At 44.1% G+C, this 27,198-nt stretch overlaps 1 protein-coding gene and 1 long non-coding RNA gene across 2 annotated transcripts in view; both read left to right on the top strand.

Moving 5' to 3' along the window:
* The window catches only part of LOC120999576, a 39,713-nt gene extending 34,009 nt beyond the window's left edge, over positions 1 to 5,704 (top strand). Inside the window, exons 2-3 of the long non-coding RNA XR_005778565.1 lie at positions 5,349 to 5,498; positions 5,628 to 5,704. This is a non-coding gene — a long non-coding RNA (uncharacterized LOC120999576). The remainder of the gene's footprint in view (positions 1 to 5,348; positions 5,499 to 5,627) is intronic.
* A 630-nt stretch (positions 5,705 to 6,334) lies between these two features.
* The window catches only part of LOC120999331 (gastrula zinc finger protein XlCGF26.1-like), a 1,147,325-nt gene continuing 1,126,461 nt past the window's right edge, over positions 6,335 to 27,198 (top strand). Inside the window, exons 1-2 of the mRNA XM_040430199.1 lie at positions 6,335 to 6,408; positions 22,310 to 22,412. The gene's annotated coding sequence lies outside the window, so the exon portion shown is untranslated. The remainder of the gene's footprint in view (positions 6,409 to 22,309; positions 22,413 to 27,198) is intronic.

Genomic DNA, 27,198 nt, shown 5'->3' with positions numbered 1-27,198 from the left:
TCCAGCTCACCCCAAACCATCTCGATTGGGTTCAGGTCCGGTGACTGTGGAGGCCAGGTCATCTGGCGCAGCACCCCATCACTCTCCTTCATGGTCAAATAGCCCTTACTTTCAAAGTTTTCCCAATTTTTCGGCTGACTGACTGACCTTCATTTCTTAAAGTAATGATGGCCACTCGTTTTTCTTTACTTAGCTGCTTTTTTCTTGCCATAATACAAATTCTAACAGTCTATTCAGTAGGACTATGAGCTGTGTATCCACCTGACTTCTCCTTAACGCAACTGATGGTCCCAACCCCATTTATCAGGCAAGAAATCCCACTTATTAAACCTGACAGGGCACACCTGTGAAGTGAAAACCATTTCAGGGGACTACCTCTTGAAGCTCATCAAGAGAATGCCAAGAGTGTGCAAAGCAGTAATCAAAGGAAAAGGTGGCTACTTTGAAGAACCTAGAATATGACATATTTACAGTTGTTTTACACTTGTTTGTTATGTATATAATTCCACATGTGTTAATTCATAGTTTTGATGCCTTCAGTGTGAATCTACAATTTTCATAGTCATGAAAATAAAGAAAACTCTTTGAATGAGAAGGTGTGTCCAAACTTTTGGTCTGTACTGTATACCTAAAAATGGTATCAATGAAAACTTAAACTCTTCCTGCAAAAAACGAGACCCTACACAAGACGATTGCCAGAAAAATACAAAAATATGGCTTTTAGAAATTGGAGACACTGAAACGTGATTTTTTCCCAAAATGATTTATGTAAAACTGAAAATAAAACAAAAGTAGACCTATTTGGTATCGTCATTTCCCTACAATGTTTTCTTTAGAAAGTATGACATGATCTTTTCTGTCAGGTGAACATCGTAAAAAAATAAAAACTGTGCCAGAACATCCATTTTTTGGTTTCCTTGCCTCACACACAAAAAGTATAATATAGAGCTATCAGAAATCATATTACCCCAAAATAATACCAATAAAACTTTCACCTTATTTTGTAGTTTCACAGGGTCACAGTGAGGAATATGTAGAGCCATTTGCTGTCAGCTAGCAGAGGAAGCCGGCTCCACAGGGGGTCCTGCTTCAAAACAGACCACGTGTTTACAGTTCATACCCCCCTCGGCCATCATGGAGGCTAAAGGTCCATTCACACGTCCGCAAAATGGGTCCGCATCCGTTCCGCAATTTCAATGGGGCCGGAATGTGCTGTCCGCATCCGCACTTCCGTTCCACAAAAAAATAGAACATGCAGAAAGAAAATGCAGAACGCACATTGCCGGTGTCCGTGTTTTGCGGATCCGCAAAACACAGACGGACGTATGAATGGACCCTTACTCATCCTACAGGAAACACCCCTGTGGGGGGCTGAGCTAATTACATAGATCACTCAAATCCATCAATCATCATGGAACTGGGAGTTCATCATTATGAATTGACCGTCCATCACAGAAATAAACCGGTTACATATCTGGGACCGAGATGGACATTCTCCTGGCCGTAGTTCTCTTGTGGGATTCAAGTAAGGGGAGATACGGAGAATTACTAGTAGGAACCAAATAACGCTGTCATGTTTGGTCTCAAATTGTACCCAGAACCCAGGCAGATCCGATGATATCAGAACCATCTCCCTGTGACCTTCCGGTATGGAGCTATGAGCCATAATGGGTTTTGTGGATCTTTGGCTACTAGGACCAGGGAGGGGGAGTGGGATCCTCCCGGGGGAGTGAGGGGCGGGACCCACTAAGGATTACACTGCCTGTGCAGGGCAGCGGCCATGGACTTTCTCTGAAGGGGGTCCCATCGTGTAATGTGTTTGGAGAGACCGTGTACAACCTGCTGATGTCACTGCTCCCGTGTGGCTATAGCATTCCTCATCATAAGGGCTCATGCACACGACCGTATGTATTTTGCGGTCTGCAAAAAACGGATCCGCAAAAAGTCTTGGAAATAAACATTGAAGTTTGTTTTGCTGTTAACCCATGCTGTGTTGGAGAAAAAAATTGATTAACATAAAAAATAATTTTCATTTTCTTTTAAACTGCTGTGGAACACCTCAAGGGTTAGCAAAGTTTGTAACATCAGTTTTGAATAATTTCAGGGGTTTAGTTTCTAAAATGGGGTCATTTATGGGTTTCTAAACTTTTAAACCTCCTAACAAAAAATAAAATGAAATTTACAAAATGATGCCAACATAAATTAGACATATGGGGAATGTTGACTGATAACTATTTTACGAATTTTGCAAATCGGACATATCTCACTTTATGTGGTAATAACTTTGGAACGCCTTTACTTATCCAAGTCATTCAGAGATTGTTTTCTTGTGACACATTGTACTTCATGATAGTCATAAATTTGAGTCAATATATTTCACCTTTTATTTATGAAAAAATCCCAAATTTACCCCAAATTTTGAAAAATTCGCAATTTTCTAAATTTCAATTTCTCTGCTTTTTAAATCAGAAAGTGATACCTCATAAAATATTTATTACTTAACATTCCCCATATGTCTACTTTATGTTGGCATCATTTAGGAAATGTCATATTTTTTTTTTAGGACGTTAGAAGGCTTAGAAGTTTAGAAGCAATTCTTCATATTTTTAAGAAAATTGCCAAAACCCACTTTTTAAGGACCAGTTCAGGTCTGAAGTCACTTTGTGGGCCCTACATAGTGGATACCCCCATAAATGACCCCATTGTAGAAACAACACCCCTCAAGTTACTTAACACCGATTTTACAAACTTTGTTAACCCTTTAGGCGTTCCACAAGAATTAAAGGAAAATGGAGATCAAATTTTTAAATTTCACTTTTTTGGCAGATTTTCCATTTTAATCCAATTTTTTCTTTAACACATCGATGGTTAACAGCCAAACAAAACTCAATATTTATTACCCAGATTCTGCGGTTTACAGAAACACCCCCTACGTGTGGTCATTAGCTGCTGTATGGGCACATGGCAGGGCGCAGAAAAAAAAGGAACTCCACATGGTTTTTTAGATGCCATGTCCCATTTGAAGCCCCCCTGATGCACCCTTACAGTAGAAACTCCCAGAAGTGATCCCATTTTGGAAACTAGGGGATAAGGTGCCAGTTTTATTGGTACTATTTTTGGGTACATATGACTTTTTGATCATTCATTATAACACTTTTATGGGGCAAGGTGACCAAAAAATTGGTTGTTTTAGCACAGTTTTTATTTATTTATTTTTACAGCGTTCACCTGAGGGGTTCAGTCAAGTGACATTTTTATAGATCAGATTGTTACGGACGTGGCAATGCCTAATATGTATACTTTTTCTTATTTATTTAAGTTTTACACAATAATAGCATTTGTGAAACAAAAAAATAGTTTTAATGTGTCTATGTTCTGAGAGCTATATTTTTTTTTATTTTTTGAGAGATTTTCTTATGTAGGGGCTCATTTTTTGCGGAATGAGGTGACTGTTTTATTGGTACCATTTTGTGGGACATACACCTTTTTGATCACTTGGTGTTACACTTTTTGTGATGTAAGGTGACAAATGGCTTTTTCTGATATTTATTTATTTTTATTTTTATGGTGTGTATCGGACTAAGTCTATCATGTGATATATTTATAGAGCCGACCGTCACGGATGCGGCAATACCAAATATGTCTATTTTATTTTTTCTATTTTTAACTTTTTTTTTTTATTCCTTACTTGGGGAATTTTTTTTCTTTTTTTTACACTTTTCGTCCCCCATAAGGTCATACAAGACCTCTTGGGGGACATTTACTTCACTTTTTTTTTTTTTTTTTCACTGTTGATTTCTCCTGTAACTGGGGCTATCATAGTAGCCCCAGTTACAGGGGAAATACAGCCCCCAAGAGAGGCTATACAGCGCTGTACAGCTTCAGTGCAGGGCTGATCGAGGGCTCTGAAAGACCTCACACAGCTCCTGCACTCTCCGGTCCCGGCGATCACATGACCGCCGGGCCGGAACAGGAAGCGCATAGCGCTTCCTGCTCTGCATACACAGCGCTCGGTGAGCACTGTGTATGCAGCGATCCAGAAGGCAGGGACACCTGGGCACCGTCCCTGCCTTCTCTCTGGGTTGCCCTGCTGTCACTGACAGCGGGCAACCCGATCAGCAGCTGCAGTTTCTGAACGGACGTTCTGGAACGTCCATTCAGAGATAGAGAACCACCTCCCGGACGTTTATAGTCTATGGGCGGACGGGAGGTGGTTAAGGGAAAAAATATTGACCCAATTTTGCGGCTATAATGAAGTACGAAAACAAGGTTATTACCATATAAAGTGACACATGTCCGATTTGCAAAAGTAGGCCTGGGCAGGAAGGTGAAAACTGGCCTGGGGTAGAAAGTGTTAATATATGCAAGTAAGCCTCTGGGACCAACGGGGGTGTTGCCCTTGCACCTTTTTCTGCACCTGCCACGCCCATTTCACTTTCATTGACAGGGTCAGGTGTGATTTACTTCTTCACTGTCTGGTCCTGTCAATCAAATTGAAAAGGGCGTGGCAGGTGCAGAAAGGAGGAGCCTCTAGGTAAAAAGGCAACACCCCCATTACTCCTGGAGGTTAATTTGCATATAATAAAACATAATTATCTCAGCAGTGCGGGCACATATCAACATGGGACCAACACAGATGCCTTCAGCTGCCAAGCGCACATGTACCAGGTCAGCCGGTGTCACAGGTACCAATCTGCTGACAGATGCCCTTTATTCTTGTGATTCCAACTGATAGGACGAGGGCAGTCTGAGCTCTAGATCTATGAAGTGATCTATCAGATTACAGCTTTAGGGTCCATTTACACCTTCGCATGTTGGGTCCGGATCCGTTCCGCAATTTTGCGGAAAGGGTGCGGAGCCATTCATTTTCAATTGGGCCGGAATGGATGCGGACAGCACACTATGTGCTGTCCGCATATGCATTTCCAGATCCGCACTTCCAGCCCCGAAAAAAATAGAACATGTCCTATTCTTGTCCGCAATTGTGGACAAGAAAATGCATTTTCTATGACAGTGTTCTATCACAACTCTGCCGACCGCAGCGTTGTGCGGTCCGCGAATTCACGGAACGCACATTGCCAGTGTCCGTGTTTTGCAGGACCGCAATTTGCGGACCGCAAAACACATGCGGACGTGTAAATGGACCCTTATACTGGTATTACCACTGTGACCTGTAACTGACTATAGTGGTAATATGAAGGTGGGACAGGCTTTTGATTTTAAACATGGAGGATCTGCCTTGATACACTTTATTATCTCCTCCAGTGTTTCCTCTTCTTATCTCCAGTAATTGTATTTTACATGGGATTTTCTATGATTTTACATCGGTTCATCTTCTTTCCATTCAGGTTCCTACAATATAGGATCCGCTCAGCGTATATCTCCTATATAAGATTATTCTCCTGATTGACCCATCAAGGATGGATAGAGATGGGGACAAGATGGCAGAGAGTATAATAAATCTCACCCTAGAGATCCTCCTCCGGCTTACTGGAGAGGTGAGAGATTCTGATGATGTCACGTTACATCATCTTCTCCATGTTACTAACAGATGGACATGACTGGAGAGGTGAGGGACTCTGGAGATGTATGGAGTGATATTTATTACTGCATCTCTCCATAACCAGGAATACACAGTAGTGAAGAAGACCTCTAGTGAGCGCTGTCAGGCCCCGGTATCTGAAGGACGGGGAGGAATCCTGAGCCCAATATCAAGGCCGAGACCTCACGTCCCGATACATGAGAACGTCAACGGAGAGAAGATCCTAGAGCTCACCAACAAGATCCTTGAGCTGCTGACTGGAGAGGTGACATCACTGGGAACGCCGGGACATTATACAGTAACGCTATGAAGGGATCTGGGTGATGACTGTATAATTGTGTTGTCAGGTTCCTATAAGGTGTCAGGATGTCGCCATCTATTTCTCCATGGAGGAGTCTGAGTATTTAGAAGGACACAAAGATCTGTACAAGAACGTCATGATGGAGGATCACCAGCCACCAAGTAAAAGACATGACTAAATACACACATCCTCTCACTAGTTATATGTAAGAAATTAATTGTCACCTTATGTTTTTCCTGCAGTTAAAGAAGAGGGAACAACTCCCAGTCCTCTTCTTCTACAGGATGAGAGATGTCCCAGTCCTCTTCTTCTACAGGATGAGAGATGTCCCAGTCCTCTTCTTTTACAGGATGAGAGATGTCCCAGTCCTCTTCTTTTACAGGATGAGAGATGTCCCAGTCCTCTTCTTTTACAGGATGAGAGATGTCCCAGTCCTCTTCTTCTACAGGATGAGAGATGTCCCAGTCCTCTTCTACCTGATGAGAGGTGTCCCAGTTTTCTTCTACAGGATGGTTCAGAAGAACATCAAAGCATTCCATATGATGAGCAGATAGATGGAAATAAGGTCTCATGAAAGGTTCCCTATGATCCGTAGAAGTGCTGTGAAGATCTTGTGTTCAGTCTTGTTTTATAAACCAGTATTATATGTTTTATCCTTGTATAATGAGAAAGGTAGAGATGGCAGGATTACAGCTAACTATAGACCTTGCATGTCGTCTGGATCTTCTCAGTTTTCTGGTCTGTAGAGACTGCTGGTTGGAATAAGAAAACAATTAGATGCATATATACAGGAGACTGTAAGGCAAATTGGAATCTTTGCCTATAAGGTGTTCCTGACACCAGACCTCGGTGATCAGCTTGGATTAAGTATTTTTCTGGTACCAGGAGAATGAATAAGAGGGAACACTAAACACGTGTCTTGTTCCGATCCATTCTATTTATTCATTGCTTGCAAACACTTAATATAGGGGAGGATTGACCTCCCATTACATCCAATCATATGTTAGCATTTGTCTTAACCTATGGCCTGAATACACATGAGCTCTGCATTTACAGAATAGATGGCTCATAGTAACAACAGTTAATCATTCAGGTATAAACATGAGAATGACCTTGTAAAGTAAGTGTCACGAGGGTGTCAAGAACCACGCCTGACTCTGTTATACCCGGGGTCAGGAAGTCGCAGCGGTTGGCTGCGCGCTTTATGTAAGATAGGGCTGTTTCCTTATGGTAGCTTTCTGGGTTTGCTTTGCAAACCCTTTTGGCTCACTCAGGGATCCGTAGCTCCTTCTCCTCAGCTGTTCCTTGTCCAGCACTCCCAAACCTCCTTATATTTCCCTCTCACACTTCTCTGGTTGCCAGATATAGAGCTTCCTGCCTGGACATCTATTCTGACCCTCTGGAGCTGTGTTGCGTTCTCTGGTTGTTGATCCAGAACGCTACCCTCCGGATCCCTGTTGGACCTTTGTGGACTGCTGTGGTCGCCCACCTGGGTGTATGTGTTTGTCTGTATTGTCTGTCCTCTCCCTGGTGTTTCCCTCTTAGTTCAGTGGTGCGGACTAGCGATCCCACCGGCCCGTTCACTATCTAGGGCTCATTTCAGGGAAAGCCAGGGTTTAGGCACGTGATCGCCGCACGGGTGAGGAACCCGTCTAGGGACGTCAGGGCAGTCAGGTGCCAGCTGCAAGGTGAGTCAGGGGTCACCACCTTACCCTCTCCCTTGGGCAGGGCTTTCCCTTTTCCCTCCCTGTGCGTGACGCCGGTCATTACAGTAAGGCTGTTTAAACAAAGGCATGTATGCCTCTTCTAAACTGGTCTCAAATTCTACAGAGGGGGGAAGGGAGAAGGGGGATCTTGGAACAGTGCACTGGCCTGATGTAATCGTAATACACGTTGCTGAAAAAGACAAAATGGAGTTACTTATACCCCATCAATCCCCTCTTAGAACCTTATATATATACCTTATACTATATGGTTCTTTCTCTGTTATCCCTTAGTTTGCTTGTAAGCCTTTAGGTATTCCATATACCCTTCAGGAGTATAATCCTCAGGCTTTGTTGGGGTTGTGTTTACCTCTTTTACCTCTACCGGAGTATAGAGGAATGTTGAGTGTACCCCTCTTTCGGCCACATTTTTACATATGGTAAGAAGGAAGGGCACACACTGGAGACAACAGCAGAGACACACTATTGCAGCGACTACGGCGAGTGCCACTCCTAAAACATACCTTATTTGACCAAAGTCAGGTATCCAGCCAAAAAGCCAGTCCCACCAACCTTGGTCAACATCTTGTTTTATATGTTTAATCATCTCTTCTAGTTGGCCTATTTTATCTTTTATTCCACGGGAGTGATCTGATAAATTGAAACAACACATCCCTGCGAACGCTGAGCATCCTATACCATGTTGGAGCAATAAATAGTCAATAGTTGCCCTATTCTGCAAGATAGCCTTTTTATACGATTGTATATCCAGCAGCATATCTTGCAGAATTGCACTAGTGACATTTATCTGTTTTACCATAAAACAGGCAAGTTTTGATATTGTCCTGTGGTTATATATGGCCAACCCTGGTACCCCTATCATAGATACCCCTTAACTCATGTATTCTGCTCTAGAGAGGAGATTCACATTATAGTCACAATTTTCTGGTAGCTGTAGGGAAGTGTCTCTCGTGTGTCGTGTCTGCATTGCTGGGAATAGTGGTATCATTGCTAATGTCAACCTAGCTATTGTACAGGGTCCCTCTGTAATGTTGGCTGGTATATATGTGTGACTAGTATTTCCACAGGCCAATACCCATCCTGCTGGTAGAGGTACATGTTTGTCTAGGGATGGTACTGTTTTAGTAATATTACATTGCATATTCTTTCCTAATACTATCTTTTTACAACTATCTAGATCTCTATCGCAAATATTTGGCTTAGTCTTATTCTGCATTTTTGCTTGTATGCAGGGAGGCAATAGTGTCTCATCACAGGTGAAATTATAACATATTTCTGCTGCTGTAACAAGACCTGTAATTACTTCTATCATATTACTCTGCAGATTCTCATATGTAGGACAGTCATAACAAGCATGATAAGGATTTACATATCCATATTTAACATCATTATCCTCCAAATCTGTGTCATTCCATTGGGAACGTAGGAGCCCTGTCCATACATCTACTGGGGGTGGGGACTGCTACCAGACATGTCTCCAAAATGTTAGATGCAGATAAAGTGGTTCGGAGACAGAAGTCAGTTAAGTTCTCCTTTGTCTTCCACAGATTGTCTTCCCCTCTGCATTCCGTTTTCAGGTATGTCTGTCTGTTCCACAGCCGTGGGACAGTAAGTAGGAGACACAAAATTGCAATTATTAAGGCACTGCATCTCAGCCATCTCGAGGAATTTCCCGACTGCATCATCTCGTTGGGGGTCAAGGCTGTCGGCCTCCGTTAGTACCTCTGGGCCTCGTTGTAGGTCAGGGCTGTCTGCCCCCGTTAGTACCTCTCTTTTCTTCCCCAACTTAATCCTTGTTGCGTGGGTAATTGTTCAGTGAGGACTGCTGTTCTGGTGATCGCGACGACCTCGGTAGGTGGTCCGTAGGTGAAGCTTCCTGGTTCCTTTCCCTTCTTTAAGATCTGGATCATCACCTGGTCGCCTACCCGGAATGGATGGGTTGGTTCCTGTGAAAGAGAAGGAGACTTAAAAGCAACTTTTTCTTCAGTTTTACTGAGGACCTTGATCAGATTAGTAACATACTCCTCTCTGATCAGGTCCAAGTCCCCTTCCTGCACTACCAGGGGGCGTTTTGCCCATGGTGTGGGGAAAGGCCTACCCATCAGAATTTCAAATGGTGACATCCCTAACTTCTTATTAGGCGTCATTCTAATTTCTGCAAGTATTATGAGTAGGATTTGTTTCCATTTTTCAAATGTACCAGCAGTGGCCTTCCTGAGTTTGTCTTTAACCGTCCTGTTCATTCTTTCCACAATGCCTGAGCTTTGTGGGTGGTACGGAATATGAAATTTCCATTCCACCTGTAACAGTCTGGCTATCTCCTTGTTAAGTTTTGAGGTGAAGGCTGGCCCCTGGTCTGATTCAATAACCAGAGGACAGCCCCACCTTGGGATTATTTGCTGAGTCAGGATTTTGGCTGTAGTTTTAGCATCTTCTGCCTTTGTAGGAAAGACTTCTGGCCACCTTGAGAACATGTTCACTATCACTTATGCATACTCTTGTTTCCCTTTTGTTTTAGGTATATGCGTGTAATCCACCTGCAAGTGGGTGCATGGTGTAGTGGGGTAGTCAAGGTGTTGGTGAGGTATTTTCAGTGGGTTGTTAGGGTTGTTTCTCAAGCACGTAATACATCTGTGTATGTAGTCTGTGACTAGCTGTTTGCTATCAGTGATGTAAAAACTTTGGCTCAACAACATATGGGTAGTTTGTTGATGGATGCACTATGCTGAGGTATGCATGGCTTCCCCTCCTTGCAGACCAATCCAGACTTTGGATTTTTCTGCAAGATTGGATAGCACCAATCCTTCTCCTCTGTTTCAGTGGCATACCTTTTGTAGGTCTGTTAGCATGTGTGTCAAATCAGATGAGGGTGGGTGTAAGACTGCCATTTCTCAATTGTCATGATTCATTCTATTTGGATTACTCTTGGCTGTGTCTTTAGCTACACTATCTGCAAATGCATTACCTCTTGAAATTCTATCTTTTCCATTTGTGTGTGCCCTGCAATGTACTATAGCTAAATCCGAAGGCAATCTGATTGCAGCCAAGAGGTCCGTGACTAGCTGTGCATGTGAGATTCTTTTACCGTCTGCTGCAGTGAATCCTCTCCTCTGCCAAATCATTCCATGATCCCATACTACACCATGAGCATATATGCTGTCTGTGTAAATAGTGACAGGTTTATTAGTGTGTAGTATGCAAGCCCTTGTGAGTGCAATGAGTTCAGCTGCCTGTGCAGACTGGATGGGAATAGGGCTTGCTTCCAAGACTATATCTGGCAGCATGACAATAGCATATGCTGCACAGAATATAGTATCAGTGGGGCGAGAGCATGAACCATCAACAAAAACTTCTGGTGCATCCGGTATGGGAACAGTTGATAAGTCAGCCCTAGGTGACGTCTCATGATTGAGCACCTGTAGGCAATCATGTGTGTCAGGAAGGACGTCTTCTGTTCCTTTCAGCCCTAGTAATGCATTCAAAATAGGTGCTGGTCCTGTAATGTTGGATGTACAGTGAAGGAGTTTAAGCATGCATGGGATAGGCATAAGGCTATCCTTCATATAAGATAGGGCCAGGGACTATTCATAGGATTCAGATATATTGGGCAGACTAGATGGGCCAAATGGTTCTTATCTGCCGACACATTCTATGTTTCTATATTTAATCTGGAGTGAAGGGTTACTGAGCAACAGGATCTCATATCCAGATAATCTTTGCGCTGACATGTGTTGTGTATGTACACCTCTGAATAAACCTACAACATCATGTGTAGTGTGCAAGAAGGTTAAATGTCCCAGGGTGAAAGTAGTTGCTAATTCTACCATCATTGCACAGGCTGCAAGGGAACGCAGACATGCCGGCATCCCCTGAACAGAGGTGGGCATAACCTTTGAGAAAAACGCACAAGGACGCAACTTGCCTCCGTGTTCTTGTGTCAGTACCCCCGCCATGGTTTTACAATTTTGGCGTGCAAACATGTGGAAGGGCATATTATAGTCAGGGAGGCCCAGCCCTGGACTTGACATGAGTGAACATTTCAGATAATCAAATGCATTGTACATTTCAGAAGACCATTTTTTTTAATCAAATCGTTTTTATTAAACAATAAATACATATTATAACATAATACAATATGTTGACTTTTTCTTCTTTAAATTATCCACGATGCAGATTCAGTGAACAACAATACTCATAAGTATATCACCACTCAGTATTAACATGAATCCATACACTACATATACCTTTGCTAAAACATATTATGGGCAAAAAAAAAAAAAAAAAAAATTACCAGAAACTTGGCCTTTCCAAACTCCCTCCCCCCCTTACCCTACCCTAACCCCCCAACCCTAACATTGGTCTTGACCATCACATGACTATATAACCACGTGGGTATGAGATAACCATTCAGTCCACATTTTTTCAAACTTCTGAGGGCACCCTCTCTTCACAAACACCCCTTTTTCGAGTACCAGCATGTCATGCACCTTCCGTTCAAACTCACTCAGTGTGGGCGGACTCCCCTGGATCCACCTCATAGCGATCAGTTTCCTGGCCACATATAGCAATCTCCCCGCAGCTACCCTAACCGGTTCATTTCCTCCAATTTCAGACACATACCCCAGAATACACACCTTAGGATCTTTTTGAATTCTTAATGTCAATTTACTATTAATCATCTCTACAACTTCCTCCCAATAATTAGCAACTACTGGACAAGACCACAACATATGTAACAAGTCTGCACCATCTTCCATACACTTTGGGCACTTGTCATCACCTCTTACTCCTATCTTTTTCAGGAACACCGGTGTTTTGTACACTCTGTGTATAATAAATAGTTGGGACAGTTTGCCCTGTTCACTTAGAGACACCTTGGGGACTGCTTCTAAAATATCTTCCCACATATCCTTAGACATATCCCCCACGTCAGCCTCCCACTTTTTCATTCTTGAAAGCGGATATCCCTCTAAGAATTTTTCCATTAGAAGAGCGTACACCTGTGATATTAACCCTCTTTTTCCCCCTCCCGACGGAAGAACAAGCTTATGGACCACCTCCATTTGAGCTATCACACATCCCTTCCGCATCGTGACCCCAAGGGCATGTCTTATTTGAAGATATTTATAAAACCACTCCTTGGGGATATTAAATTCCTGCTGCAGGCTTTGAAATGACTTACATGTCTTGTCCTTAATTAATTGTCCAATTCTCGTCACTCCATAAGTTTCCCAGTTCCTAAGTCCTGGTATGGCCAATAGTTCTGGCAACAAGTGGTTCTTTCCAATAGGTGAAAGTTCACTAATACCTCCCACTCCTCTTAGCAGCTTCACTTTTGCCCAAACTTTTTTCATGAGTTCAATCAGAGGAAGTTTTTCCCTCCCTGCATGCATTCCTAAACCTTCCAGAATGCCCATGAGGTCACGACTGCCCAGCCAATGCTGCAATATCTGCCCAGTCATATCTGGTGCTTGTAGATCAATCCATCCCTTAAAATGCTGACATTGGGAAGCCAAAAAATAAATCCATGCGTTAGGGACAGCTAGGCCCCCTTCCGACTTAGAATACTGCAATGTCTCCAGTTTGATCCTAGCCTGTCCATACTTCCAAGTAAGATCTCTAAATATAGAGTGAATTTTCTTAAATCTATCCAGAGGGATCCAAACTGGAGCATTATTCAGTATATATATCAGTTGGGGCATCATAACCATTTTTAAAAGGTTAACTCTGCCTACCACCGAAAGAAAGAGCCTACACCATGACCTCACTTTAAGCCTAAAAGTAGCTAGCAAAGGGGATAGATTTAGTTCTTCAAAATCCGCTAGTCTCGGTGTTATATGTAATCCCAGATATTTAAATTTATCCACCCAGGGCACCAAACTATCTACTTGTCTGCCTACCAGGGCCTGCCCGTCAATTGGCATCAAAGAGGATTTCTGCCAGTTTATCCGTAGTCCGGAAAAGCTACCAAATCTGTCAATCAATGCCATGGCCGCATCCAGGGACGCACCAGTATCGCCCAAGAAAAGTAGGGTATCATCAGCGTACATAGCCACTTTATTATGCAGTTCACCATATCTAAACCCCTCTATACTTGTAGATAAGCGAATATGCGCCGCCAACGGCTCTATTGCAAGAGCAAACAATAAGGGCGACAGTGGGCATCCCTGTCTGGAACCCCTAGCGAGGGGAAAACAGTCTGATAATCCTCCATTAGCTCTAATTCTCGCCTTAGGGCTAGAATACAGAACCTGTACCCACTGAATGAACCGTTCACCAAAGCCCATAATTCTCAGGACCCCCCACAAATACCTCCATTCCACACTATCAAACGCCTTAGCGGCGTCAAGCGCAAGCAAGGCCCTGTCACCACCATTATCCGCCGGAATATTTAAGCTAGTGTACAGCCTACGAAGGTTAATAGCCGTTGATTTTCCTGGCATAAATCCCGTCTGATCCGGATGTACTATGGTCAGAATTACCTTGGACAGCCTGTTCGCCAACACCTTCGCCAGTAGCTTAACATCAGCCGTGAGAAGTGAAATTGGCCTGTAGGAATCCGGTATTTTAGGATCCTTCCCAGGCTTAGGCAAAACCACAATTATAGCTTCCTGCATCGAATGTGGTAACGAACCTGCCTCCAATGAGTGCTCAAACACCTTAAGTAATTCAGGGAGTAATATCCCCTGTAGTTTTTTGTATATCTCTACTGGGAGACCATCAGCTCCAGGGGCCTTACCACTTGCCATGTCCCCAAGTGCAGCTTCCAGTTCCTCTAGTGTAATCGGCTCCTCTAGCCTCTCTCTATCTTCTTCTGACAGCACCGATAACTGCGCCTCCTCTAGGAAATCCTTCAGGGCCTCATCAGAACTAGATCCAGTGGAAGTATATAGAGATACATAGAAGCTTTTTAAAATTCCTAATATTCCTTTTGTGTCCTGACAACTGTTCCCCCTGTCATCTCTCAACTCCTGAATACAAGAGGAGCCTCTCTGAGCCTGCGAGACCACTGACAACAAATGACCCACCTTCTCTCCTTCCTCAAAAGATCTCTGACGGTAAAAGCTTCTCTTTCTATCTGCGGCCTGTACCAGATGACATCTCAGCTGCTCCTGAGCAACCTCCAGCGCCTCACTACTAACCATGGTGGGGGATCTACTAAACTCTCTCTCAGCCTCGGACACTAGTACATGCGCCTTGACATCCGCCTCTCTGGTCCTGGATTTATGTTTGTTGATTTCTTTCATCAGAACTCCCCTCAGAAATGCTTTCATGGCGTCCCACACACCTGGTATCGAAGCCGACCCTGTATTGATATCAAAAAATTCCTTAATTTCCATAGAAATCCCAGATAGGTCACCCAACACATTCAACCAATGAGGATTACACTTCCACAGCCTCGGTCCCTGTCTGAGCACCCCCAGGCACAAGTCAATCTGCACCAGAGAATGGTCAGACAACGACCGAGGATGATAAACAACATCCCTAACTAGTGGTAGCATTATGTCGTTAACAAGGGCCAGATCTATACGCGATAGTGAATGGTGCGTGGCGGATCTACATGAATATTCACGCTTATCCGGGTTACGCCGTCTCCATACATCTTGCACTCCTACCTCACCCAAAATATTCCTGAGAGCCGCACTCCCCGGTGAACCACCTGCTCCCTCCACCCGGCATCTATCTAGGGAGTCATTCATCGTGCAATTAAAGTCCCCAACCAACAGCCACGGCAGCCCAGGGAAGTCCGCCACAAAGCCCATGATCTCTCTTATTAATGGGGAAGCAAACGGTGGGGGCACATACACAGACACCAGCACCAGCTGTATTCCATCCACCTTACACACCACACACACATACCTGCCCTCAGCGTCCACACACTCCTGCATATGTTCATACCTGATACTCCTATGCACAATCATACTTACACCTCTAGAATGAGAGGAATGAGTTGAATGTAACGCATGGATCACCCAATTTTTATTCATCCAGTGTAAATTTTCTCCTGTCAAATGCGTTTCCTGAAGACAACATATAGCCGGCTGAAACCGCCCCAGATACTGAAAAATACACTGTCTTTTCCGTGCTTCAGCCATCCCTCTCACATTCCAGCTTAAGATTCTAATCGCCTGTGACATGGTAAAATTTTTGACCATATTTGAATCTCACACCCCATTCAGATAACACTCGCTCATAGTTCAAGACCCTAACCTTCCCCCCCAACCTTTTCCCTACCCCCCCACCCCCCTCCCTCCCTCTCATACTCAGGTTACTGTAGCTGGGGAAACCTTTCCCTTCCTTATCCACTTCCCACATTAAAACAAGGCAATCCGAGAGCAACATGCCCTTCAACCTACAATAAGCATAACAATTTATAACACTTTTCCTCAGGTAGAGAATCCTCCCCACAACTGAGAAATACATTTTACTATCATTACCGCCTGCTCCCTCCTCAGGAACTACCATTTGGTAGCATTACATAATACACTCCCTAACTGGTGCAACATTTAAAGCAATCCTAGAGTGTAAATGCATATATAACTTGAACATAAGAAACGTATATCTGCCTCCTTCAAGTGTCCAGGGCCCCACTTCTCAATTGTCGCTCGTGGACGTCCAGCCACTGCGTCGCCTCCTCCGGATCTTCAAAAAATCTGGTGGATCCCAATGCCACCACACGCAGTTTAGCAGGAAACAGCATAGCGTACTGGACTTGTAGAGCTCTCAGCCTTTTCTTTATATCCATAAATCTGCTTCTCCTCCGCTGCACTTCGTTGGAATAATCCGGAAATATGGATACTTTCACCCCATTCAGGACCATCTCCTCATTGTCCCTAGATTGTCGCAGGATAGTGTCCCGGTCTTTAAAATGGAGTATCTTCGCCAGTATGGGACGGGGAGGTCTGCCAGGCGGAAGCGGCCGCATGGGGACTCTGTGCGCCCGCTCCACCGCATATAATGAGGATAGACCTTTTTCATGAAATAATTGGTGCAGCCATTTTTCCACAAATTCGGTGGCATTATCCCCCTCCGTCTTCTCTGGCACACCCACAATCCGCAGGTTATTCCTTCTGGACCTGTTCTCCAGGTCATCTGTTTTGGCGTATAACGCCGCTATATCTTTAGCAGATGATTTTGCCGCCATTTGCATAGGCTGGATAACGTCCTCAATAGTGGACACCCTCTTCTCCAATTCAGAGGTGCGTTCTGTGATTTTATGTAAGTCATGCCTAATTAAAGACACGTCTGACCTCAGACTGCCAACCTGTACTGTAAGCACCTTCAGTGTGCTGTTACAACTGGCCACAGCGGCCATAATATCTTTTAGAGTAGGCTCTGCTCCATCCACAACTTTAGGGCCTACCGCGTCTTTTGCCGGCCGTGCAGGGGTTAATGGCGGCCAATTTACCGCGTCCAGGGTCTCCCCGTCGGTGGATTCATCCTCTTGTCCAGAGGAAACCTGAGCGTCCATCTCCTTCTCCTCAGCCCAGTCTCCCCCAGCACTCTCCGTGCGAGCAAACCTGCTCAGCTTTGCGGCAGCCGTCTGTCTCGTCTTGGGCTGTAAGGCCGGCCCCTCTTCTTCCTCGGCGCCATGCCGACTCTCCTCTGGCCTGTCACAGCGCGGCCCTTTACCGGACTTTCTAGGCATGTCGGGACTCAAAAGATCAGCACCACACTCTCCTGACTCCTCTCAACCACCAGGTAGGCAAGGATCTGCGAAATAGGGGGTTGCTACCACTCTAAAATCAGGATGTCTGCAGGAGCTCAGTGCGGTGCGACCTACTCCATGCGCTCTCAGGCCACGCCCCTTCAGAAGACCATTTAATCAAATCTGGATTTTCATCCAGAGTGGTTTGCCTCAAAACATTGTCATAATAGGAGCAATCAGGAATCCATTGTCTACAGTAGTTTATCATACCAAGGAAAGATAACATTTCTTTCTTGGTGTGCGGGGTGACCAGGCCCACAATAGACTGGACTCTTTCTGCGCTGATTCTCCTTTCACCTTTTGTGAGGACAAAGCCCAAGTATTCAACCTGCATTTTACACCATTGCATTTTCTTAAGTGCCACTTTGTGACCACATCCTGACAACCATTTTAACAGTGATAAACCATCCTGAATGCTGGCCTCCGCTGACATGCTACACAGTAACAAATCATCGACATATTGCAGCAGAACCTTGCGGGGGTACCATGGTTTTAACGTGGCTTGGAGGACTATGCTGTACACTACAGGTGAATCAGCATATCCCTGAGGCATTCTGCACCAGGTCAGTTGGCGTCCGTCAAAGGAAAAAGCAAAAAGTAGTCTGGTTGCCTTATCAACTGGGATAGAGAAGAAAGCATTCTTCAGATCTATCACACTGAAATAGACAGCGTCTGCAGGAATTGCAGAAAGAAGTGAGGTGACATCTGGGACAATAGGAGTAATAGGCACAATGATATTATTTATTGCCCTTAAATCCTGTACAAAGCGGGTAGTACCATCTGCCTTTGTCACTGGATTCACGGGCGTGCTGTAGGGTGTAATCACCTCTTCCAGGATTCCCTTTTGTAGGAATTCTTCTATCATTGGCCTAAATCCATCAAGTTTCTCTTTTGACAGTGGGTATTGTTTCTGATATACAGGTGTACTGCCCTCTTTGATGGTTGCTTTGTATGGTGTGCAGTCAATGAATCCTGTGTCATAGTCCCCCTTTGCCCATAATGATGGGTCTATATCCTCTAATTCTGAGTGATCTTGTAAGTTTGTAAGGATCAGAGGTGTGGGGGATATTATGGGCAAAGCATCAGAGTATACACTGATGCCATTGTTCTCAACAGTGATTTGCAATTCTAACTTAATGAATAAGTCTCTTCTCAGAAGACTCACAGGACATTCAGGTATGATGCTAAAAGCATGATCTGTAATGTATTCCCTATCAATGGTTTCTACTGGTAAGGAATCTGTTCTGTATGTCCTTGTCAGTACCCCATTTATTCCCATAGAGGGCGCACACTTCCTTAAAGGCCCTTTGTACATTGAGTTGTTTAACACACTAGAAGTAGCTCCACTGTCTATCAGAAACCCCACTTTTCGTCCTCCTATTCGGAGTAGAATTACTGGTGTGTCCTTCCAATGTGTATGAGTTTTGCTGGTGCCAATCTAGTGGGAATCTAGGCTGGCCCTGTGGATCTTGTCTGTGGTTTATCTGACTTGGTTGATTTTTTTGTGACTGAGTGTCAGGTTTCTGTGTGTTGTAGTCCTGACCTCTCCCCCTAACCCTCCTTGGTGCGCGGCATTGACGTGCCCAATGTCCTTCCTTTCCACAGTTATAACAACAATTATTTGGCAATGAGTCATGTTTTCCATTGTAGGTTCTGCTGTTATTCCCACCCCTCCTCCCCCTGCCTCTACTAGTATATGCGTGTGTGGGGGATGTTGCTTTCCTTATCTGAAAGCATCCAGCTGCTTCTTTTTCAAAGAGATGTTTCTCAAAATCGTCAGTTGTATCTGAGGTCCAAGAGGACACATTTTGTTTCACAGTTAAGATCAATTTGTCTGACAAATTGTTTACAAATGTGGAAATAATCAAACTGTTATTGTCACGCACAGGTAGCCCAGCCTCGGTCTTCCAGCAATCAATGAATCTTTGTCAGAATTCAGTGACCGATTCAACAGATTTCTGTTTGCAGGCCACTGCTACGGGCAATTAAGATTTTTGTTTGAATACCTCATTCATATGGTCCTCAATCTCTGCCCATATCCTTTTCTGACCCTCTTCTGTATTACATATATAATCTGGAGCATCACCGCGTTGTGCAATAGTAGATATGGATCTAACCTTCTCCCAATCCCATGTTGTGTGTGTCCCTATAATACCATCCAGGATAAGCCTTAAATCTTCCTGTGTATAGTTGCGCCCTCTACAGGCCTTTTTTTAGGTATGTAATAGTCCCCAGTGGGGCTATGGAAGGTTTGGGACAATATTTAATAATTTTTTTGAGATCCTCTATTTCTATGGGCTTTTTTACTAAATGTTGTCCTACTGTCAGAAAGGGAACAATTACTTGGACTCCCTCTTTTGATTCTTCCTTTTCTGTTTCATCTTTCATTCTACTTGTACTGCGTGTAATATAACTAGTATGCCGTGTGCCAGTAATTAGACTGCGCTCTATTATGTTTCCAAATGTTGGCGTGGGGGGTCTGTATTTTTCTTCTAGTTTTAATGTTATAACCGCTGTTATAGCATCTTCCTCAATCTGAGTCAGAACTGGGTACAGAGGTGCCGTGGGGATGGATTTATTATAAGGTGGAGGGGATTTCTGACTTCTCTTCTTTGTGCCTACCTCCTGTTCTATTTCATGTAGAGTCCTATCATTTTTGGGACTTTTTAGATTCTTATTCTTCTTGCTATTACCTGCATCATACCAGTGGGGGGCTATTTCCAGCCACTGTTCTCCTCCCCTGGACATGTACTCCATGTCCCAGGAAGGATCAGCATCGAAATGCGGCCAGGCTGTTTTATCACATAGACATAGTCCTTTGACCATATCCATATGATAAATGCTATTATCACCGTCCTTGGGGAATGGATCTGCAGCATCCATTACCTCAGTCCAGCCTGCTAGATTATCTACCCACGGGTTGATCAGGTAATAGTTTGTTGGACTAACACAAGCTACATAGATTTTGCAAGTTTCTCCTGGTTCTGGTTTAGGGAATTTAGTTTTAGACCCTTGTTCTCCCATGTTAGTATTTATAGTTCAAAGAATAAGTGAGACAATCGCTGTCAGGACTGGCTGTACTGAACCGTAAAGGCGCCGACAAGACCTGTCAACTGATTTCAGCTGATTCGTATCTTAATGTCTCTCTATACTCTTTGGACCCCTATCGACTATTGTATTTTCAGACCGCCACTTGCGTTCATATTTTCCGGGTCAACAGATTACTCTTAGCCGAAAAAATGGGGCGTCTTGCGGTCCTCCACAACACAAACAATTTTACACATTAACAGTAGTTAACCCAAAATACATCAATTTGACAATAACAGTGGGATGTGACCGTACACTTACCACCCGGTCAGTATCTCACACAAACAGATAATCTTATCACTTCTAAAATACTTATACTATATATATAAGAGTTAATCCAAGCTTGTAACCTTCTGTTCCCTGAACAGTATTCCTTTAGTGCACTTTATTTATCTCTAGTGATATGGACTCCCTGAGTCTCTTATAATCAACTTAGCTCCCTGAGCTATTGCCTGCGTCCCTGGACACAGCAACCTACCGAAATCATGAATAGATGGTTCCACTTACTTGGGTCGAGACGTGGTCAGTTCCCTCGGATCTGAGGAGGACAAGAATTAATGTCTTTTCACAGCAGACCCGAGGATGACCCTCTCGACCCCGGACGAGCCCCCAAAGCTGTAAGGCAAATTGGACTCTTTGCCTATAAGGTGTCCCTGACACCAGACCTCGGTGATCAGCTTGGATTAAGTCTTTTTCTGGTACCAGGAGAATGAATAAGAGGGAACACTAAACACGAGTCTTGTTCCGATCCATTCTATTTATTTATTCATTGCTTGCAAACACTTAATATAGGGGAGGATTGACCTCCCATTACATCCAATCATATGTTAGCATTTGTCTTAACCTATGGCCTGAATACACATGAGCTCTGCATTTACAGAATAGATGGCTCATAGTAACAACAGTTAATCATTCAGGTATAAACAGGAGAATGGCCTTGTAAAGTAAGGCTGTTTAAACAAATGCATGTATGCCTTTTTCTAAACTGGTCTCATATTCTACAGGGGGGAAGGGAGAAGGGGGATCTTGGAACAGTGCACTGGCCTGATGTAATCGTAATACACGTTGCTGAAAAAGACAAAATGGAGTTACTTATACCCCATCAGAGACCTGCAGATATTTTTTTGGTCAGACAATGAAACATGGCACATGTAGATCCACTGTGTCTCTTGAACAGACTTGACATGGTTCTGCTCCAAAGTGTGTAAGATAAGTGACTCCCTTCCTTCCACTTTATCCCCTGTACAGGGACCTGGACTTTGTTGCAGGGGAACCACTAGGCTGCTGCACTTGAAGTAGTTTCTGTACAAGTGACTGGTGACCCACAGGGTCAGGAAAGGCAGAATACATGTAGTCCGATAAATGGTCTGTTGTCAGGGCAAGCAGCTCAGGATCAGAACGGAGGTCAGGCAAGGGTCAGGTCAGGCCAGACAGCAAAGGCTCCAATCTAGAAGTCGGGCAGAAGTCCGTACACAGAACAGGCAAGCAAGCTTTGCAAGAAACTAGCATACTAGAACCTATTGATCAGGCTCCTTTCCATGGCTTGTAGAGATCAGAGTGCGTGCATGCCGGCCCTATAAGAGCCAGAGATAGTGTGTGCACACATGACCTATGGGCAGAGAAGGTCATTATCGGCAGGAAGCAGGCCTCAGCTTGTGTGGGAGGACAGCGTTATTCCAGCAGCCAGGACCACTGGGAAGAGAGAGGGATGTCTGTGGGACTGGACCGCTGGAGCCCTAAAGCTATGGAGCAGGTAAACCAGGCAGCAGACGTGCCCACCAGCAGGAAGGAGAGGAGCTATAGGCATGGACCGCTGCCATAGCAGATAACTCTGCTGTCATTTCATCACTTTTTGTCATTGTAATTAATTATCTTTTCTGGTCTCTTTAAACCTTCCACACGACTTCTCCATCAGTCTGCTGACTTTTACAATTTCTGTTTCACAGCTTTTAAATCTGGGTAAAGATCTGAACAATATTAAGGCTGAAGATACATATGTGAGGGGTGATGAGCAGATCATAGAGGACATTCCCACCGATAACCACCCAGGTGAGTAGTAACCACTACATAAAGCAGAGAAGACTCACAGATTCTGCTCCTTCACTGGCTACTGATGACTCATTGTATAGTCAGGTAGTGGTGGCAGTTTGGGGGTCACATATTGTACTTTCTGACAGGTTTTCCTTTATTAGCACACAATGGTTACCGATACCAGGTGTCCCACAGTATTGATCAGAAGGTTGGGGGTTATCACCCATTCTTCTAACTTCTATGAACCCTCTTTCCGTAGTTATTAGAGGCTTTACTGACACTTCTGAATTTTTGGGAATAGGAAAAGCCTTATGGTAGAGCCGAAATAAAAATAGCTGAAATAAAAAGAGCCACCAATGATCAGTAGCAGCTGCCTGTCTGACCATAAAGATCTCACAATGTTCTGCCCTAAAGAAGTAATCATAGGAGGACAAGTCCCCAGTGGTCAGTGACAGCTTGCCGGCCATTCTGCTCCCCCCTTCCTGCTAAAGACTTCAATGCTATACCCCACTCTCCCCAGGGGCTCTGACCAATCCCAGTATATGGGGCCCCAAAATATCTCATGGCAGCTGTTTAATGGTCCCTTGTTGACACCTCAGAGAACACAGTCACAGTCCTGGTTTGACAACATATGGGATTATTGTATGTGCAGAGAGGTTTTATAGGGGAGCAGTTCTCTATTTCCCTTACACCGTGTGTTATCGGGTTCTAGACATAAATTGTAAACCCCGTGGTGTCCTAGTATCACACCCAAACAGGGAGGGGGGGAATTGTGTAATCAATATTGGAGCCACCTATAGACTGTATCTAGTAGTTCAAAAACTAATAAATTCTTCTCTGAATGTTGGTTTGCATGAAAAATTCATTTTCACTGTAATAATAATTTTTTTTTTTTTATAACTGTTTTGATGCAAATACAGAGCGACCATTATTAAAAATCCATTAAAGGGAACCTGTCATCAGAAGTGGCCTATTTATTTATTGTATTCATGTTATGCATTTATATAGCGCTACTATATTCAGCAGGGCTACACAGACATTAGGATCACACTGTCCCCAATGGGGCTCGCAGTCTAAGTTCCCTCTCAGTATGTCTTTTGGAGTGTTATTGACCTATTTACATGTCCCCATTGTACAAGCTGCCGGCTTTCAGAAACAGGTTTTGTTAAATTTGACATTCAGGTTGTTTGTAGGAAAATAGCTCCGGTAGTCACTGGGGCGTACCGCTGGATGAGGCGAGACACAGCGTCATCTCTATCCTCCCCAACTTACTCTCACAGAGCTCTGCTGGCTTCTTGATGTCGGCTCCTGGCAATGGGAAATCTCTCACAGCAGAAGACATTATCAGGGATCTTGACATCTACTGACTGTGGTCCCAGCATCTCCTGGGCAAACACAGTGATTGCTTGAAGTCGGGGTGTATACATATCTGCACGCTTCACATGTCAGGATCCTGGTGCCGGAACAAGGTCTTCTGTGTCTGCGTGAGCTTTCTCACTTCCAGGAGCTGACATCAGGAAGCCAGCGGAGGTCTGCAAGAGCAAACTGGGCAGGATAGAGGAGATGACTCCGTTACTCGCCTCATCCAGCGGTACGCCCCAGTGACTTCTGTTTGATGACATCAGGTACATTTTAAAAGTGGGTTTTTCCTACAAACAACCTGATTGCTTTTGTTGAATTTGGCAGCTTGTACAGTGGGGACATGTAAAGAGCTCCATAGGCCACTTCTGGTGACTGGTTCCCTTTAATGGAATTTTAATAATGGCCGCCCTTTATTTGTATAGAAACAGTTATAAACCATTTTCACTGGAATAATAAAAGTTATGTTTTCGTGCAAACCAACATTCAGAGAAGAATTACTACTGGATGCAGTCTATAGGTGGCTGCAATATTCATTACACAATTTCCCCCTCCCTGATTGGGTGTGAAACCCAGGACACCACCGGTGTAGGATTTATGTCTAGAACCCCGATAACACACGGTGTAAGGAAGAATGTGAATTATACAAATTACTTGAACGTGGACCTGACAGCTTCATCAATCTCTGGACTCCATGATCATGCAATTTTGTGATTTTTGTTCATTTTTTGGCCCCCTGTTTGAGTTTTATTTTTCTTTGTTTAGTAGAGGACCTCATCAGAGGACTGCATCCGGTATTCTTGGTTGATAATATGATGGTGATAGCGGAGGTGGACGTCGTGCTTGCTCCTCCCTCTGCCCTCCCTTTTCATGGGCATGGTGGGGGAGTGATCATCTGTCCTTTCTCTGCTGTCCCCTTTCCTCTATTGGGGTCACCATTTTGTGTTGATAACAGTGGACTGATGATGTCCTGAGATTTGGGGAGAGGATCTATGACACGCGATCTGTGCGCCGGATTCCTCTTTCCCTAACTGGTAGTGAGGGTCCCTCTGACTCATCTCGGGGGGACCTCCTCTCCCAGGGGATATTCATCTGCCTTTATATCCCTTATAGATCACAATGGTTAGCGGCTCTTGTACCTTTGCTCCTCCTCGCGTGTGTGTGTTTGGGGGGGACACTTGACAGTGCCCCAAGTACTTTTTCCCCTCACCCATTACAGCACCGATGCGACTAGGTCCTTCCATCCAGGACAGGGAACCTGAAGAGATAAAATGGTTCACACTCCCACCACACCTTAGTTCAGGTTTCCTGTCCTAAGGGATGTACCTAGGGACCTTTTGCTCCTAGCTTGGGTTCACACCCTAGGGCTGGGGAAGGTCCGGGTGTACGCACTGTGAAGGGGCCTATCCCATGTAGCGTTAGCCTCCTCAGGGAGAAGTTCATCAAGTCTGCCTTCCTCCTGCCTCGTCCCAGCCTCTAGTAGAGCCGTTGTGGCCATGTTCAGACGGCTTCCGATTTAGTCTGGCGGGGTGCCCGGCATCCCTTCTCAAAGATTGCGGCTGGGAGCCAATGCGCGTTCTGAGCATGCACTTGGGGGCGGGAGGCGGTATGCTTCCGGCATCATGGGGTCACTTCCTGCTGGAAGAGGAGGCACCTTTTGCCGGCTGGATTAGGCATTTGGGCTTAGTGTTAAAAGGAGGCCAAGGCGCGTTTATAAATGGCCACTGGAGAAGGCAGCCAGCTCTCTTTGCGCACTGAGTGCTGTGCTGCATTCGGTGTCTGGATACAATGTCGGAGCCGAGTGATTCAGGACGCGCCGACCCCTTGGGACCCTCGAGGTCCACAAGACCTGAGGAGTGGGGAAGTTACCTCTACATGTGGTGAGATATATCCTCTCCTAATATTTATTGATTGTTTGCTTTTGTTGTTATAGGTAGAAAAAACACCTAAGAAGTCATCTAAGCATAACGAATGTAGTGGATGTAGAGTAGTTTTACCAGCATCTTATGTTAGACCATTATGTCAGGATGTGTGGATAAATTGGTTCTGGAAGAGTCACAATCTTTATCTAAAAGTATTAAGGCTTTGGTGAGATCACAAGTTAAATCATCTCTCAAGTCCCTGAAACGAAATCAGCCACAGTAACCAGAAAGGGCCGGTTACAGTAGAAAGACTGATTCTGAAAACTCTGGGGAGGAGGATGATTTCAATTCCAGCCACAATATCTCAGATGATTTATCGTCTTCGGAGGAGGATGCAGGAGGGACGACCCTGTTTCTGGGTGAAGATACTGAACTTTTATTGAAGGCTGTTAAAGCTACCATTCAGTCAGAGGATGTAAAACAGCCTAAATCAGTAGCTGACCAAGTTTTTGAGGGACTGGGTCCTAAACATCATAGAGTATTTTCAGTGCATAGAAATATGGAAGCTCTTATTAGAAAGGAGTGTAAAAATCCTGATAGAATTTTTTTTATAATATAAAGAGTATGGTGGCTCTCTATCGCCTATGACTATGAATGGGTGTTACTAAGCCTAATGACTCACCCAGTCAAAAGGAATAATAATGTATATAGAGAGGCTGAGCACTCTCCCAATGGACCACACAAAGACTATTCAAAAATTATTGTATTTATTACACCAATATATAGATCTAAAAGATAAAACAAACAATATTACAATATAACAAAATACACAGTAAAAATACACATAAAAAAATATAATGTTAAGATTATTCAGATTAAGAGCATAAATAATTAGATTGCGGTGGCATGCAAAAGAATACTATATGCAACTTGGATAAAAGAGTATGTCCTGATTAGAAAAAATCGATGACAATTCGATATTTAAATATTCGACAATGTGAAGATAAATTTAAATCAAATAAATCTTCGAATAAATGTCCAGACTGAAATTCGATATTTGCTTTCGATTATTTTATCGATTATATTATGTTCAGTCAATATTCCCTGTATGGCAAAACGAAAGAAACACACACTCTTGCAAATGCCGTCTGACTATAGCACACGGTGGCGTCCCACGTGGCTGATGGAGTCAGATTCGGCAGTACCTGTTAGTAGCAGTTCAGCAGGAGCAGTGTGAGCGATGTAGCCCTCCGTGTAGAGGTTCTTTGATGAAGAAGTTTTGATTATAACTCTATCAGTTCAAGGGGCAAAATATTCGCTGTGTGCCAGAAAAGTTCATCAGGGTAAAAGGGTCGATTCAAATTGTTAGAATCAGGACGTCCATCAGCTGATGTGCGGGTCTTTTGAAACCGGTTTCTTGGCTAAATGCACCGGGGGGTCCCGTGACCCCCCCCCATGTCGGCGATCAGAAACTTTAGTGTGCCTAAAATACATATGTTTCACCCCCCCTGCACCCCTGAATGATTTTATCCCGGTGGAAGGTGCAGGGGGGGTGTTGCGGGAGGCGGGCGGTGCGGCAGGCG

This window comes from Bufo bufo, chromosome 4, assembly GCF_905171765.1.
Source record: "Bufo bufo chromosome 4, aBufBuf1.1, whole genome shotgun sequence".
In the NCBI taxonomy this organism is placed as follows: domain Eukaryota; kingdom Metazoa; phylum Chordata; class Amphibia; order Anura; family Bufonidae; genus Bufo; species Bufo bufo.
This window is presented reverse-complemented; position numbering and strand designations above follow the sequence as displayed.